Below are 18,189 nucleotides of genomic sequence, written 5' to 3' on the forward strand. Positions count from 1 at the left end.
TCCAATCTTCTGAGGCTAATATTTGTCTAATATTCAATCATAGTCATAATATATGGACTGTTGTTATCATATGTGCTTGTCATTGATTTTAATTCTCTAAATGTTTTAAAATCTAAATTATAGTATTCTCTCAAAACAATTCCTGAAATCTTCAGATCAGGTCTCTCAGGTATAAGAAAAGAGAATAATGACTCTCTCATGTCCCATGGAATCTTCTCTCCCTTATCTATTGCTTTTGAGTGGCTATTTGAACAATATTCATATGCCCCTTATTTTTGGTAACATTTTCTTCTTGAGACCGTAAAGGAGCAGAAGGAGGGTTATTAGAGTTAGGAGGTGGAGCTGGCTAGGGAGGCACCACCTCCAGAAGCAGCAGCAGCTGCTGTGGCAGCCTGAATGGGTGGGGCCAAGCCTCCAGGAGAGACTCAGTACAAGTTCCTAAAGTGGAATGGCGAGGAGGCTTCTCATAGGAATGTACTGCCCTGCCACCTTGGCCTCCACACCCCTCCTTCCACCTGGAGGCAGGCATGTATCTAGAGGTGGCTTTGGAGGTAAAAGCCACCGTTCTTTTTTAATGTTATCTTCCTGCTGAACAGCTTGAACATCTACATCAACTTTTAATATACTCTGAACCAAAGGAACATCTCCAGGTAGAGTCAGGCAGAGTTTTAAAATATTGCCCAATGATAGTACTCCTGTAGGAAATGCCTCCTGACCTTTCTGTTTAAAATATTCACTCATCTGTTTCCCCACAGTTTCCCATTTTTCAATACTTAATACTCTTTCTGGAAACCAAGGACAACATTTTTGTACACATTCACTAAATTCTTCCAATTATTTTGTTGTTATTAACAAGCCTCTTTCTTTAACTATCTGCTTTAGCACTTTCAAATAATGTCCTCTATCCTTCGATTGTCTCTGTCTCATTTTAATGCTCTCTGTTTTAGACCTGATGAAAAAATTATTTACCTTAATTGCCTGCTGTCCCTTTATGAATGCCCTTTTGACCCACAGGTGTCCAGACATTATCTTTCCTTTCAAGACTGAGTCCCCTCCAAGTCCATCAGTCTGTCCATCCTTCAGTCCCCATTCAGGCATCAACTATAGCCCGCAATAGCTCTGGTGTGGGTTTGGACATGAATTTCCAAGAGTCAGGTCAGATAGACAAACATATCCAAACACAAAAGGCTGGGAAATGAAAATATACCAACCTTATTTTTGGAAACTCAGACTTTTATAGCAAAAACTTACCTCAGGAATGACCGGTTAAAGGAGACCCAGTTTTACAAGTTCCTGGGTAAATTTACAATATTTGTTCTTAGAAAAATGCATACTTCTCTAGCAAAGAAACAAACATCCTGGAGGCACAGATTATCCTAGGTCAGGGTTCACTGGTGAGCTGGATCCATACAATGAACAATAATCCATACAGACCTTTGATGAAGATCACCAAGGATATGTGAATATCACTCCCTGGGGAGGGCCCTCTATGGTATAATAGGTAGAGAACCTTCCTTTAGATTTATTCATCAATTCTCTTGACATTTTGGATCTTTTGCTCTCCAGGATAATGTTTTTCCTAGTTTTTATGGATTGGTTTGGCACAAAATAAGTAGGCAATTTATTTTATCATTTTTAATATAATAGCTTAGCTTACACTTGAGCAATTGAAGTTTTTTCCACATATTTTCGTGTGATTTTGTGTAAAAATGGTTTTGTGATTGAAATCTTATGGTTCCTGGATTTGTCTTGGCAAATAGTCTTGCAAATATTTTTATTACTTACAATTTTTTGATTGGAATTTCTCTTTGCCTTGCAAGTGAACCTTGCTAAATAATAGGTTTTTTCTTATAAGCAACTTTTCTTCTATTTCATTTCATTTTATGAGTGATTTCATTTTATTCATATTTATAATTATTGCAGTTAACTGAATTTCCCTACATTCAATTTTCCCCTTGCTTACTCTTCCCTCTCCCTTAAATTTATACTGTTCCTCCTAGTTATTGTTCTACTTCAGGTCACCATCTTCTCCAGTTTTCCCCTTTATCCTCATGGCCTTTATTCTCATGCCTTTCCTTTTACTCCAAACCCTGGTTTCACCAGGGCAAAGAACAAGATTGGGATAAAACTACTGCATAGGCAAAACCTGGACATAAAGGAGGAAATAAACCTCTGCAAATGCAAGGTCTGGACTCTGTAGAAAATATCTTGACCAAGGACAAGCCAGGGATCAGACTATAGTCCTAGCATAAAAAGCTTGAATTTTTACTCCCTATAATCAAGGAGCAGAGCCAAAACAACAAAGATAAGCAAAGAACTAATAGAAAATTACATTGCAGACAAAGATGATTACATTGTCATGACAAAAGAAATCAGTGAAAAATTACTCACAGGAGAAGGTTCAAAAGAGTCTATGAACTGGAGTCAAATCCAAAAGCCCATAGAAGAGCTTAAGAAATTAAAAACAAAAGAAGAGAGGAAGAAAAAAATGGAAAAAAGAAATGAGAGTCATGCAAGAAAATTATGAAAAAATTACAAAAGAAATCAGCTCTTTTAAAAGAAAAAATAATCAGCTGGAAAAGTCAGTACAAAAGTTAGTTGAAGAAAATAAAATCTTAAAAATTAGAATTGACAAATAGGACCAATGAATCTATGAAACTAAAAGCTTCCATGAAACAAAATTAAAAAGCTAAAACAAATTTAAGAAAACAAAGTACCTTTTAGGAAAAGCAAATGACCTGGAAAATAGATGCAAGAGAGATAATCAAATCAAAAAAATAGAAAAACTAGAAGCAAATGAAAAATACCTCATCAACAAAACCACTGACATCGAGAATAGATTGAGGAGGGGCAACCTGAAAATTATAGGACTTCCTGAAGTCATTGAAGAGGGAAAAAAAGCCTGGACTTAATATTACAGGATCTAGTGATGGAAAACTGCCCTGATATCATGGAATCGGAGGGCAAAGTAGTTATTGAAAGACTACATCGATGCCCACCAGAAAAACATCCTAAAATGAAGACACCAAGGAATGTTGTGGCCAAACACCAGAACTATCAGATCAAAGAGAAATCCTGAAAGCAGCCAGAAAGAAAGAATTTAAATAACAAGGAGCCACAGTGAGGATCACGCAGGACCTAGCTGCATCATCATTGAGGGATTGAAGGTCCTGGAACAATATATTTAGAAGAGTAGGGGGGTTTGGAATGCAGTCGAGAACCTACTTTCCCACAAAGATGAGCCTTCTCTTCCAGGGAAAAATATGGACATTGAACAAAATGGAAGAATTCCAAAAATTTCTGATGAAAAGACCAGAGATAAACAGAAAATTTGGACATAAACAGGAGGTTCAAGAGACACATGAAAAGGTTAAAAAAAAGGGAGGGGGCAGTAAAAGGAAAAAAAATGCAATCCAGTAAGTTGAAACTGGCTATATCCCAGCATGGGGGGGGGGGGGAGGAAAGCAACTCTCATAAATCCTGAGAAAAGTAAATCTAACAGAGAGTATATACCTAACCAGAAATGATGGACATCCATGACTTATCCATGAGAATGCTATCTAATGGGATGTAACAGGCTTTAACCCCACTTGGGAGAAAGACTCTAATAACTCTCAGGAATTTTGACTCTATTCAATAGAATATACTGATCTAGAAGGGACAGACACTCAGAATTTTCTATGACCTAGATAGAATGATCTAAAAAAATACACTACCTTCCTAAAAAGGGGGGCAGGAAAGAGACAGGAGGAGGGAGGGGATTGAATGGTACAAATCTCATTACACTAAGAGGTACAAAATACCTATGGTAATAGAGGGGAAGAAGGGAGTGGATGAGAAAAAACAGAATATTCTTCTCATCAGACTTGACTAAAAGTCAACCTACACATGCTCAGTTAACTTATAAAACATCTAACCTTTCAAGTAATAAAAGGGGAAAAGGGGAGGTGGGGATGGAGAAAGGGAAGGGGAGTGGGGGAAATAAGGGGAAATAACAAAAGGAAGGGAAGGGAAAAGGGAAAAAGGGAAAGGGGAAAGAAAGGGGAGGGTGTGATATAGGAGGGCAAATACACTGAAGGGGGTGGTATTCAAAAACAAAATACTGGAGAATATGGATAAAACGGGGGAAAGGGGAAAATACAAACAAAGGGAAGAAAGCACAGAGGGCGATAAAGAATTAGCAATCATAACCTTGAATCTGAATGGGATGAACTCTCCCTTAAAATGTAAGCAAATAGCAGAGTGGATTAAAAACCAGAATCCTACAATATGCTGCTTACAAGAAACTCATTTGAAGCAGACAGATACATATAGAGTAAAGGTAGAAGGTTGGAGCAAAATATATTTTTCTTCAGCTGAAGTAAAAAAAGCAGGGGTAGCAATCCTTATCTCAGACAAAGCAGCAGCAAAAATAGATAGCATTAAAAGAGATAAGGAAGGAAACTTTATCCTCCTAAAGGTTACCATAGACGATAAAGTCATTTCAATATTGAATATATATGCACCCAGTGGGACAGCACCCAAATTCTAAGAGGAGAAGCTGAAAGAATTACAGGAAGACATAGACAGAAAAACTCTACTAGTGGGAGACCTCAACCTCCCTCTATCAGATCTAGATAAATCGAATCATAAAACAAACAGGAAAGAAATTCGGGAGGTAAATAGATTGTTAGAAAAATTAGATATGGTAGACTTATGGAGGAAACTGAAAGGGGATAGAAAGGAATATACCTTTTTCTCGGCAGTACATGGAACTTATACAAAAATTGACCATTTACTAGGGCATAAAAACCTAATGATCAACAGCAGAAAGGCAGAAATACTGAATACGTCTTTCTCAGATCATAATGCAATAAAAGTCATATGCAATCTTGGGCCAAGGAGATATAGAACCAGAACAAATTGGAAACTGAATAACCTCGCTTTAAAAAATGAGTGGACCAAAAAACAAATTATAGAAAGAATTAACCATTTTATCCTAGATAATGATAATGATGAAACAACATACTGAATCCTATGGGATTCATTCAAAGCAACTCTCAGGCGATATATTATAGCTCTAAAGGCTTATATGAATAAATTGGAGAAAGAGGAAATCAATGAACTAAACATGCAATTAAAAAAATTAGATAAAGAGTAAATAAAAAATCCCCAATCAAGTACCAAATTAGAAATTCTAAAAATTAAAGGAGAAATTAATAAAATCAAAAGCAAAAAAACTATTGAATTAATAAATAAAACCAAAAGTTGCTATTATGAAAAAAACCAATAAAATTGATAAACCTCTGGTCTGAATTTGATTAAAAAAAAGAAAGAAGAAAACCAAATTGCTAGTATCATAAATGAAAAAGGAGAACTCACCACCAATGAGGAGGAAATTAAAGTAATAATTAGAAATTATTTTGCCCAACTTTATGCCAATAAATTTGATAATCTAAGTGAAATGGATGAATATTTACAAAAATATAAGTTGCCCAGTTTAAATGAAGAAGAGATTAAATACCTAAACAATCCTATCTTAGAAAAAGAAATTCAACAAGCCACTATTGAACTCCCTAAAAAATTCTCCAGGGCCAGATGGATTCACAAGTGAATTCTACCAAAAATTTAAGGAACAATTGTTCCAATCCTATATAAACTCTTTGGAAAAATAGGGAAAGATGGAACTCTGCCTAACTCTTTCTATGAGACCAACATGGTACTGTTACCTAAACCAGGAAGAGTTAAAACAGAGAAGGACAATTATAGACCTATTTCCTTGATGAATATAGATGCAAAAATCCTAAATAAAATCTTAGCAAAACGACTACAAGTCATTGAAAGGATTATACATTATGATCAAGTAAGACTCATTCCAGGAATGCAGGGATGGTTCAATATTAGGAAAACTGTTAGTATAGTCAATGATATCAACAGCAAACCTATCAGAAATCATATGATCATATCAATAGATGCTGAAAAAGCTTTTGACAAAATACAGCATCCATTCCTATTAAAAACAATAGAGAGTGTAGGAATAAATGGACTGTTCCTTAAAATAATTAGCAGTATCTATCTGAAACCATCGACAAGCATTATATTCAATGGGGAGAGGCTAGAGGCATTCCCAATAAGATCAGGGGTCAAACAAGAGTGCCCATTATCACCACTACTATTCAATATTGTATTAGAAATGTTAGCATCAGCAATTAGAGAAGAAAAAGAAATTGAAGGAATTAGAATTGGGAAGGAAGAGACAAAACTCTCAATATTCGCAGATGACCTGATGGTCTACCTAGAGAATCCCAAGAAATCATCTAAAAAACTAGTAGAAACAATTAGCAATTTTAGCAAAGTTGCAGGTTATAAAATAAACCCTCACAAATCCTCAACTTTTCTATATATATCTAGCACAAAACAGCAGGAAGAGCTAGAAAGAGAAATCCCATTCAAAGTAACCTCAGACAGTGTAAAATATTTGGGAGTCTATTTGCCAAGACAGACTCAGAATCTTTTTGAAAACAATTATAAAACACTTCTCACACAAATTTAATCATATTTAAATAACTAGGCAAATATCAACTGCTCATGGATAGGGAGAGCTAATATAATAAAAATGACAATTCTACCAAAACTAACTATCTGTTTAGTGTCCTACCAATGATAATTCCAAAAAATTACTTTAATGTGTTAGAAGAAATTGTAAGTAAATTCATATGGACAAATAAAAAGTCAAGAATTGCCAGGAGCTTAATGAAAAAAAAATATGCAAGCAAAGGTGGCTTAGCACTAGCACTAAAATTATATTATAAAGCAGCAGTCATCAAAACTCTTTGGTATTGTCTAGGAAATAGAGTGGTGGACCAGTGGAATAGACTAGGTGTAACAGCAGGAGAGGATTATAGTAATCTGCTGTTTGATAAACCCCAAAGAGTCTGGCCATTGGGATAAAAATTCCCTCTTTGATAAAAAACTGCTGGGATAATTGGAAATTATTATGGAAGAAATTTAGATTAGACCAACACCTCACACCCTTTACCAAGATAAGATCCAAATGGTTACAGGACATAGACATAAAAAAAACAATACTATAAGCAAATTAGAAGATCAAGGACTAGTCTACCTGTCAGATCTGTGGAAAGGGGAGCAGTTTATGACTAGGGAAGAGTTGGAGAACATCACTAAAAACCAATTAGATGATTTCAATTACATTAAATATTAAATTAAAAAGCTTTTGCACAGATAAAACCAATGTAATCAAGATCAAAAGAAAAGTAGTAAATTGGGAAACAATCTTTACAACTAATGATTCCAACAAAGGAGTCATTTCTAAAATATATAGAGAACTGAGTCATATTCTTAAAAACAAAAAGCCATTCCCCAATTGACAAATGGTCAAAGGATATGCAAAGGCAATTTACAGATGAGGAGATCAAAGTAATCCATAGCCATATGAAAAAATGCTCTAAATAATTAATTATTCAAGAAATGCAAATTAAAGCTTCTCTGAGGTACCACCTCACACCTCTCAGATTGGCCAGACTGACCAGGAAGGATAATGATCATTGTTGGAAGGAATGTGGCAAATCTGGGACACTATTACACTGTTGGTGGAGCTGTGAACTCATCCAACCATTCTGGAGAGCTATTGGGAACTATGCTCAAAGGACAACAAAAATGTCCATACCCTTTCACCCAACAATACCACTACTGGGTCTATTTCCTGAAGAGATGAGGAAAAAGGGTAAAAACATTACTTGTACAAAAATATTTATAACAGCCCTGTTTGTGGTAGCAATGAACTGGAAATCCAGTAAATGTCTTTAAATTGGGAAATGGCTTAGCAAACTGTGTTATATGTATGTCATGGAATACTACTGTTCTTTAGAAATCAGGAGGGACGGGATTTCAGGGAAACCTGGAGGGATTTGCATGAACTGATGCTGAGTGAGATGAGCAGAACTAGAAAAATACTGTACACACTAACAGCAACATGGGAGTGATGTTCAACGTGGAAGGACTTGCTCATTCCATCAGTGCAACAATTGGGAACAATTTTGGGCTGTCTGCAAAGGAGACTACCTTCTGTATCCAGATAAGGAGCTGTGTAGTTTGAGCAAAGTTCAAAGACTATACCCTTTAATTTGGAAAAAATATCAAGATATCTTATTGTCTGATCTTGTTACCTCTGAGAATTCTGTTCCCTTTAACGATATGATTTCTCTCTCATCACAACCAAATTGGATCAAGATAAAATATGGAAAAAAGTAAAGACTGACAGAGTGCTATCTGTGGGGTGGGGGTGTGGGAGGCAAGCAAGATTGGGGGAAAATTTTAAAACTCAAATAATATCTTTAATAAAAATAAAAAGTAAATAAATAAAAAGAGATAATTTGTGAATCATCAGACTATCAGAAAACATAGATCAAAAAAATAAAGGACCTTGAAGGGGTGGATAAGTGGTGCAGTGGAGAGAGCACCAGCCCTGGAGTCAGGAGTACCTGAGTTCAAATCCAGCCTCAGACACTTAATAATCACCTAGCTGTGTGGCCTTGGGCAAGTCACTTTACCCCATTACCTTGCAAAAACCTAAAAAAAAATCCTTGAAAACATCAAGCAGAAAATTATCAGGAAAAATTGCTCAATTTTAATAAAAAAAATCAGACAATATAGTAGTTGAAAAAATATACAGAACCTCTCCAGGTGGAGACCCCAACATAAAAACTCTAATGGCTGCTCTAGCCAAATTCTAGAACTCTCAAATAAAGAAGAAAACACTACAAGTAACAAAAGGAAACAATTTAAAAGCAAAGGAAACGCAATAAACATAGAAGAACCAGAGGACTTGGAATACCATATACCAGTGGATAAAGAACCTGGTATTATAACCAAAAATTTACTACCCTCAAATACCAGAACTGAACAGGGAATTCAGTTGCCAAATACATGACTCAAGTGATGCATAAAAATGTCAATAAAATGGAGGAGAGAAAGTAAAACAAAACAAAAGAAATGTTAGTTAAGACCAACACATTGTTTACAAGTTTAAAAAGGGAAGATATAACATTTACAACTTTTGAGAATTTTGCTTCTCTTAGGATAAGTGAAGAATATAATTGAAGAGACTGTACTTAGTGGATATGGGTATGATTGGATACTGTCTCTCCATTGAAGAGGTCCAAGAAGACATAATAGTTTGATAAAAAAAAAAGTCTTAATAAAAATCTGGGTTATTTATTCTAAATTTAAATGTCTCATTTTCCTTGACCTACTTTAATTCTGCTTTACTGACAAAGCCTAGCACTTTCTCTGATGTCAGTAGCATAAGCTGGGAATTCCTTTATCATTATCTCCCATAACTTGTAATTAATTGTTAAGCCCTTAAATGATACCTTCAGAGTTTCCTAATTCTTAGAGCACTTTGAGTCTATTATAGTCAATTAAATCAGGGTGAAATTTAATCCATAATTTACTTTAAAAATGTTTAAGTATGTGTGTTGGGGGGGGGAAGATATGTGTGAGAATATATACTTGGTGGGGAGGGTGAACCAGCTCATGAATTTATTTGGCTTTGGATAATACATTGGCTCATTACCATTTTGAGTCCTTGGAAGGTCTTTGAAAAGGGGGCAAGGTAAAATTTGTTTGTGGTTTGATATAATTTAGGACTCTTGAAAAGTGTACTTCTAATGAGACATAAGGGGATGGGTATTTAGTGACTTTGAGCCAATGCTGCTTATCAAACAATCAAGCAATCTGTAATGGTAATTTTATAACACTTTGAACTTATCCATCAATTAATTCATCAAGCTGTGATTGATGATACATGATTAAAAGTATTTAAGTGATAAATAGCACCAGTGGAGAGACACAAAGATTTCTAATTTTAGAGGGTAAGAAGGGAGAGTGTGAACATTGAGTGAATTCTTTTCAATAGATTTGACCCATAGAGGGAATAAGATACATTCCCACTTGAATTTAAAAATCTATCCTACTCTAGAAGGAAGGGGGAGGAGGGAAGGGCAAGATAAGGGAAGAAGGGACTGATAAAAGGGAAGGCCAAGGCAAAAGTGAAAAATAAACTGAAAATTAAATTTAGAAAAAAAGTTATGGGGAGAAAGGGAGTAAATCTTTGATGAGGAAGAATAAGAGAAAAGGAAAGAACAAATATAAATGGTGAAAGATAGCATGAAGGGAAATTCATAATTGGTAATCTTAATTGTAAATGTGAATGGAATGAACTGTCTCACAAAATGGAAGCAGATTGGAAAATGGATGAAAATCCAGAATTCTACAAGATGTTATAAGAAACACATTTGAAGCAGAGAGGTACACATAAGGTAAAGTAAAAACAAAAAATCAGGGGTAGCAATCCTGATCTCAGATGAAGCCAAAGCAAAATATATTTCATTGAAAGGGAAAAGGAAGAAAACTATATCTTCCTAAAAGGCACAATAGTTAATGAAGCTATGTCATTATTAAGCATGTATGTACCTAGTGTTATAGCATCCAAATTCCTAGAGGAAAATCTAAGTGAATTACAGAGTCATAGATAGCAAATTTTTAATAATGGGGGACATGAACCTTCCTTCCTTAGAACTAGAAATATCTAACCACAAAATAAACAAGAAGAAACTTAAGAAGGTAAATGGAATCTTAGAAAACTTAGATATGATAGACCTCTGGGGAAAACTGAATGGGGATTGAAAAAAATATACCTTTTTTCTCTGCAGTACATGGCATCTATACCAAAATTGAACATATACTAGGGACCAAAAACCTAATAATCAAGTGCAGATAGGCAGAAATAATATATATATATATATACTTCTTATACCATGATGCAATAGAATTTACATGAAATAAAATACATGTTACAGAAATATAAACCAAAAAGTAATTGGAAATTGAGTAACATTATTTTAAATAATGGATCAAACAGCAAATCATACAAATAATCAATAATTATATCCTAGAAAGTGAAAATAATGAGATATCATATCAAAATGTTTGGGATAGAGGCAAGGCAGTTTTTAGGGGTTTACAACTTTAATTACTTAAATGAATAATAAATAGAAAGAAGAGATCAATGAATTAAGTTTGCAACTAAAAATAATGAAAACAGATCAAATTAAAGAGCCCAATTAAATATCAAATGAAACATTCTGAAAATCAAGAAAGATAAAAAAATAGAAAGCAAGAAAGCCATTGATCTAATAAATAAAACTAAGAGTTGATTTTATGAAATCATCCATAATATAGGTAAACCTTTGGTTATTCTGATTTTATAAAAAAGAAAGAAGAGTGTGAAATAACTAGCAAATAAAGAAGAAATTAAAGGGATAATTCAGAACTAATTAGCTCAACTGTATGCCAATTAGTTTGATAACCTGAATGAAATGGCTGAATATTTGCAAAAATACAAACTGCCCAGATTAACCAAAGAGGAAATAAATTAAATAACCCCATTTCAGAAAAGGAAATTTAAAAAACCATTAATAACTCCCTAAGAAATAACCTCCAAGTCCAGATAGATTTTCAACTGAATTCTTTTTTTTTTAGTTTTTTTTTTTGCAAGGCAAATGGGGGTTAAGTGGCTTGCCCAAGGCCACACAGCTAGGTAATTATTGAATGTCTGAGACTGGATTTGAACCCAGATACTCCTGACTCCAGGGCTGGTGCTTTATCCACTGCGCCACCTAGCTGTCCCTTGCAACTGAATTCTACCAAATATTTAAGAAACAATTTCTATTCTACAAACATTATAGAAAAAATAGGGAAAGAACTTCTGCCTAATTCCTTTTATGACATCAACATGATGTCAAGAACCGAAACAGACAAAGAAAATTATAGACCAATTTTCCTAATGAACATTGAAGCAAAAATCTTAAATAAAAATTTAGCAATGAAATTACATTAAGTTATTACTAGGATGGTATGCCATGATCAGGTAGGATTTATACCAGGTAGGCAGGAATGATTAAATATCATGAAAATACTCAGTATAATTGAACATATCAATAGCAAAACACCAACAGAAATCTTATGATTATCTCAATAAATGCTGAAAAAAGCCTTTGATAAAAGTACAATATATTTCTTGTTTTTAAAAAAAGCACTAGAAAGTTTAGGAATAAATGAAGTTTTCCTTAAAATGATAAGTAGTATCTATCAGTAACCATGACCAAATATTAAATATGATGTGATAAACTCCAATAAGACTGGGGTGAAACAATGATGCCTATTATCACTAATAGTATAGGATTAGAAATGTTAACTGTAGCATTAAGAGAAGAAAAAGAAATTAAAAGAATCAGAATTGACAGTGAGTCTACAAAGACTTAAGTCTCTGCAGATTATATGGTGGTATAATAGAAACCTTGAGAAAATGATCTTAAAAAACTCCTTGAAATAATAACAAATTCAGCAAGGTAGCAGGATATAAAATAAAATCACATAAATCAATAACCCTTCTGTATAGGAACAGTAATTCCATTTAAAGTAACTGTAAGAAACATTAAATGTTTGGGAATCTATCTTCCAAGACAAACCCAGAAAGTATATGAACATAGTTATAAGCCCTTCTCATATAAATAAAGTCAGATTAAATAATTGGGATGATGTCAATTGCTCATGGTAAGTTGGAGCAAATAAGATAAAGATGACAATTCTCCCCAAATTAAAATTTTTATTCAATGCTATACCAATCAAACTACCAAATAATTATTTTACTGAACTAAAAAAAATAGTAACAAAATTCATCTGGAGCAACTGGAATAGCAAGGTAATTGCTGAAATAAAAAAGGTAAGGAATGGGACTTAGTTCTACCAGATCTAAAAACTATACTATAAGGTGGCAGCCATCAAAACTAGCTGGTATTACTTAAGAAATAGATGAATAGATCAGTTGATTAGGATATATTAGAAAGAAATAATAGTAAATATCTACAGCAATCTACTGTTGGTTAAACACAAAGACATTAACTTCTGTGATAAGAACTCTCTATTTGACAAAAAATATTGGAAAAACTGGAAAATAGTATGGCAAAAACTTGACATAGCACCACATTTCACACCTTAAACCAAAATAAGTTCAAAATGGATACCGGATTTAGTCATAAATTGTGACACCATAGATCAGTTAACTCTGCAGATAGATTCCCAAACATTTAATGTTTCTTACAGTTACTTTAAATGGAATTACTGTTCCTATACAGAATGGTTATTGATTTATGTGGTTTTATTTTATATCCTGCTACCTTGCTGAATTTGTTATTATTTCAAGGAGTTTTTTAAGATCATTTTCTCAAGCTTTCTATTATACCACCGTATCATCTGCAAAGACTTAAATCTTTGTAGATTCGTTGCCAAATACTCTGTTATATCTATGGAAAGGGGATAAATTTATGAACAAACAATAATTAGAGGACACTATAAACAGAAAAATAAATGATTTAGATTATATTAAATTAAAAGGTTTTGCACTAATAGAATCAATGGTGATAAAATTAGAAGGAAAACAAAATTGGGAAACAGTTTTCACAGCTAGGGTTTTCTGATAAAGGTCTCATTTCTAAAATATATAGAGAATTACATCAGATTTATAAGGTTGCCAATCATTCCCCCATTGATAAATGGTCAAAGAATATGAACAGACAGTTTTTAAATGAAGATATTAAAGCTGCATGTAATTATATGAAAAAATACTCCAAAACATAATTTATTAGAGAAATGCAAATTAAAACATCTGTGAAGTATTACCTCACACCTATCAGATTGGCTAAGATGATAGAAAGAGAAAATGAAAAATATCTGAAGAGATGGTGGGAAGAAAAGTGCATTAATGCATTGCTTTTGGAGTTCTGAAGTGATCCAACCATTCTGGAGAGCAATATGAAACTATACCCAAAAGCACTTAAAACCAATCACACCCTTAACTGAACAATTTAATTTCTAGGCCTATATTCAGTAGAAATCATAAAAAATGGTAAAAGTCTCATATGTTCCAAAATATTCTTAGCAGCTCTTCTTGTTATGACAAAGAAATTTAAATTGAGGGGATTCTCATCAATTTGGGAATGGTTGAAAAATTTGTTATATGAATATTATGGAATACTATTGTTCTATTAGAAACCATAAATGGTTGGACTCTGGAAGCATGGAATGAAATATAGGATCTGATACTGAGCAAACAGGACCAAGAAAACATTCTACATACTAACAACATTGTGAGCTGATCAACTTTGATGGGTACAGTTCTTCAGTCCAGAGAGCTAGGACAACTCTTTTAAACAAGCTATGGACAATGCTATCCTCATTCAGAAGAAGCAAACAAAACAAAACAAAACAAACAATAAATCTTCAGAATCTGAAGAACGATACATTCATTTAAAAAAATATTATGCTCTTCTTTCCCTTAATTTAATTCCACTGCTGGTGAGGAAGAAGAGGAAGAAGGAGGAAAGGTTTGCAACTCTGGATGGTGACTAGATAGAGCTAGGGGAAATAGGATGCAGGAATGACTGATTCCAACCAATGGAAGAGAATGAGGCAGTAAGCTCCTGAGAAAGGGAAGATGGTGATGTCCAGTGTTTCCAGGAAGGGTGGAATAGCTCTGGATCAAGAGAAGGAAGTAGATGCAGGAGAATAGAACCAACTTGGGGACCAAAAGGCTCAATTGTTAACTAGACAGCAGCCACATCAGTCTCAAGCACAGCTTGAGAGCTACCAGGGATACCTGTGGGAAGAGGCCTCACTGTTCACTGTGACAGGGGCACCTCTCTCTCAGCAGCAAGGCAGAGGCAAGAAGGAGGCCAAATGGGGTGGAGGCAGCCAGAGGTGACAAAGCAGAACAGAAAGGTGGAGACAAAAAGAGAGGAGTTAGAAAGACCCCATGAAGATCTTGGCAGGGGCTATTTTGCACGCTGAGTAAAACAAGACCAGTAGAACTAACAGGGTGAAGAAAAAGATGAACACTTTGATGACACAATGGTTGATTTAATACTTATAATTGTGATATACATTTTAAAATCTCAAGAGACTGTCTCTGAGCTTTTTCACTTACTTTGGAGACTTTTACTTTTCTTTGGGCTGAAGGAAGAGCTTTTTTATGGAGTCTCAGAAGGAAAAGTTTGCTTTGAGATGAAGGTTACAGAGAAATTAAGATCCCAGTGAGGTATTTCTTTGTTTTCTTTTCTTTTTTGTCAAGTCAATGGGTTTATTTGATTTGCCCAAGGTCACACAGCTAGGTAATTATTACGTGTCTCAGGCCAAATTTGAACTCAGGTCCTTCTGACTCCAGGACCAGTGCTCTATCCACTGTGCCATCTAGCTGCCCCACAGTGAGGCATTTATATAGATGAAGTGGAGATTGTTTGGTTATGTGTGACCAGTGGACTGCTACTTGAAGAAGAAGTTTCTTATAGGTATTCTCTAAAACAAATAACAAATGCAACTATGAGACAAAATTCTGACTATGGGGAAAAGTTTGATGTAATTAATGTGATTCATGTTTTTCTTGTTTTGAAGGTGAAGAAGTGTATTTTTCCTTTGCAAAGAATGGACAAGATCTCAGTGTTGCTTTGAAAATAAGGAAGTTCTTACTGGACAATCCTTTGTTCCCCTCTCTGTGCAGATGAATTTAATTTTGGTCAAAAGAAAGAGTTATGTTTACCAATATCTGAAGGATATATATACTTTCATCCAGCATGAGCTCTTAGAGGATTGGCTTAGTGGGTCAAAAAGAACCAAATGAGAAGAAAGATTATGAATTTGTGATGATGACTGTCTTATCAGGAGCTGGAAAATCTACTTGAGTCATTAAGCATGCAGTAGAATATACTAATAAATACTGATAAATACATTCTTGGAACAAAGACTTTTATGGATGAAATGATGGTGGCAGGTTTTAAGAGACACATAGTTGATACTGGAAAATTCAAGATACTATTATAGAGAGACCCACAGTGTCTTGGAAAATTCATTGATATAGTTGTTAGAAAGATGGGAACTTAATTCTGGATCAGACAACTGTGTCAGAAGCTTCCCAGAGGAGATTAAAGTGCCTATTAGCAGACTCTCATTTTGTAATTTGCCCAAAAGATGAAGACTACAAGTACAGAACAGAAAAGAAGGCAGAGGTAAATGGGAAAGATCTCCCAGAACATGTGGTTCTCAGAATGAAAGGAAACAACACTGCCAGAGGTAGCTGAGTGTTTTGATGAGATTGCAAAGTTTTTGGAGCAGTATAAGGAAGAAAGTAAAAAAAAAAATCTTCCTCCAATAAAGAAATAGAATACTAGTTCAAAGAAAAGCCATAAGAATGAGTGGTAAAAACCAGTTGATTAAAGAGGTTCTCCTGGAAATCATTGTGGTTTTAATAGGACAGGAAATATGCCATGGCATGGCTCAGGTCAAGGAGTAAAGGAGGAACTGGTAATCCATACCCTGGAGGTCCTGTATTTCCAAGCAGAAGTGGTTATTCAAACAGGCAACAGAAGTGTAATACCCAATAGGAGGAACTACAAAAGGAATTTCAGAGGAAGGAGATAAAAAGCTAAATGCAGAAAAACTCCTTAAAAATAGACAGGAGTTAATGGAAGCTAATGACTCCATGAGATAAAAATTGTTAAACAAAATTTAAAAAAAATAAAAAACAAAAGAACTGTAAAATACCACACTGGAAAAACAATTGACCTGAAAAATTGGTCCAAGAAAGAAAATTTAATAATTATTGGATTATCTAAAAACCAGGATCAAATAAATTTCCTAAGCAATATATGTTATCAGGGAATAGATGAGAAGGTGAAGTAGCCATAGAAAGAGTCCTCCTAAAAGAGATTCCAAAATGAAAACACCAAGGAAAATTATATCCTAATTCCAAAACTCCAGGTCAAGGAAAAAAATACTACAACTAGACAGGTGAAAACAAATGAAATATCTAGGAATTTTAGTCAGGATTACATAGGACTTACCACTTATTACATTAAAAGACTGGAGGGCTTGCAATCTGATATTCCAGAAGGGAAAATAGTTTAGAGTGCAACCAAGAATTAACTACCCAGCAAAACTGAATCTAATTGTTTAGGGGGAAAGATAGAACATTCAGTGAAATAGGGGAACTTTCAGATTTTGCTGATGAAAAGACCAGAAATGAACAGAAAATTTAATTTTCAAATATAAGACTAAAGAGAAGCTTTTAATAAAAAAATACACAAGTAAAGGAAAAAATCAAAACATAGTATTCTGTAAGATTAAACTCTTATTTACATCCCTACATAGGAAGATAATTCATGTAACTGTTCTGTATCTTTATCAGGTTAGTTAGGAATATATTTATCCTTTATAAATGAAAAGGATCACTAAACATGAAGCATCAAAAAAAGTTATATACTTCACACAGTTTCTATGATGCTGGTCAGATTAATATGGAACACAAATCAATATCTTGATTACAATATATTACTCACAAATTTATAGATTCAGCATTGTTACTTAACACCAGTCTTGGCTTTCCTGATATCCTAGAATGCATTCAATCCTCAGCTATTGTCTCTCTGGTTTCTTCCATTCTCTTTTCATCACTGGAACCCATCATAAATATTATCCCATATGATGCAGCTTAGTTATGTTTCCATATTGCTCAATTTTTTGTCTATGTCAAAAATTGTAGCATTCAATTTTCCCTGACTAAGATCAAATCTAAAGATGTCAACAGTTAGATCTACATCTTTATGACTTTGTTTTAAAGGAAAGAAAAAAAACCCAACACATTCTTTAGGGATGCATTTTCTAATGAATATTTTAACTATATATTAAATATATTAACTAAATATTAAATTATTTAACAACAAATAAGATCTTGCATCTCAGTCTCCTGCCTTCTCTGAGTGTCAGTTTCTGGTCTTTCTTAAGGGTGTTGGTCTAGTTTGAAATAGTCATTTAAAGAAATTTCCATGAACTAGCTTATATAAAAAGACAACTTTTTTTAGGCAGGCATGTGAATTACATAAAAAATACAAAGAAATGCATGATACAGAGACCCTGCGCTTCGAGAGCTTTTATAGTATAAATGAGAAACGATTAAATGTACAAGTTAGATGACATAAGGGAGCAAACACATTGAAGGTGGTGGTATTCAGAAATAAAATACTGGTGAATATGGATAAAGTGGAAAAGGGAAAAATACAAACAGAGGGAAGATGGCATGGA

General features: G+C 34.2%; 1 pseudogene; it reads left to right on the forward strand.

The window, feature by feature from the left end:
• The first annotated feature begins 448 nt into the window (after positions 1–448).
• LOC141499106 (heterogeneous nuclear ribonucleoprotein U pseudogene) lies at positions 449–16,530 on the forward strand (annotated as a pseudogene).
• The last annotated feature ends 1,659 nt before the right edge of the window (positions 16,531–18,189 follow it).

Source organism: Macrotis lagotis, chromosome X, assembly GCF_037893015.1.
Source record: "Macrotis lagotis isolate mMagLag1 chromosome X, bilby.v1.9.chrom.fasta, whole genome shotgun sequence".
Lineage (NCBI taxonomy): Eukaryota > Metazoa > Chordata > Mammalia > Peramelemorphia > Peramelidae > Macrotis > Macrotis lagotis.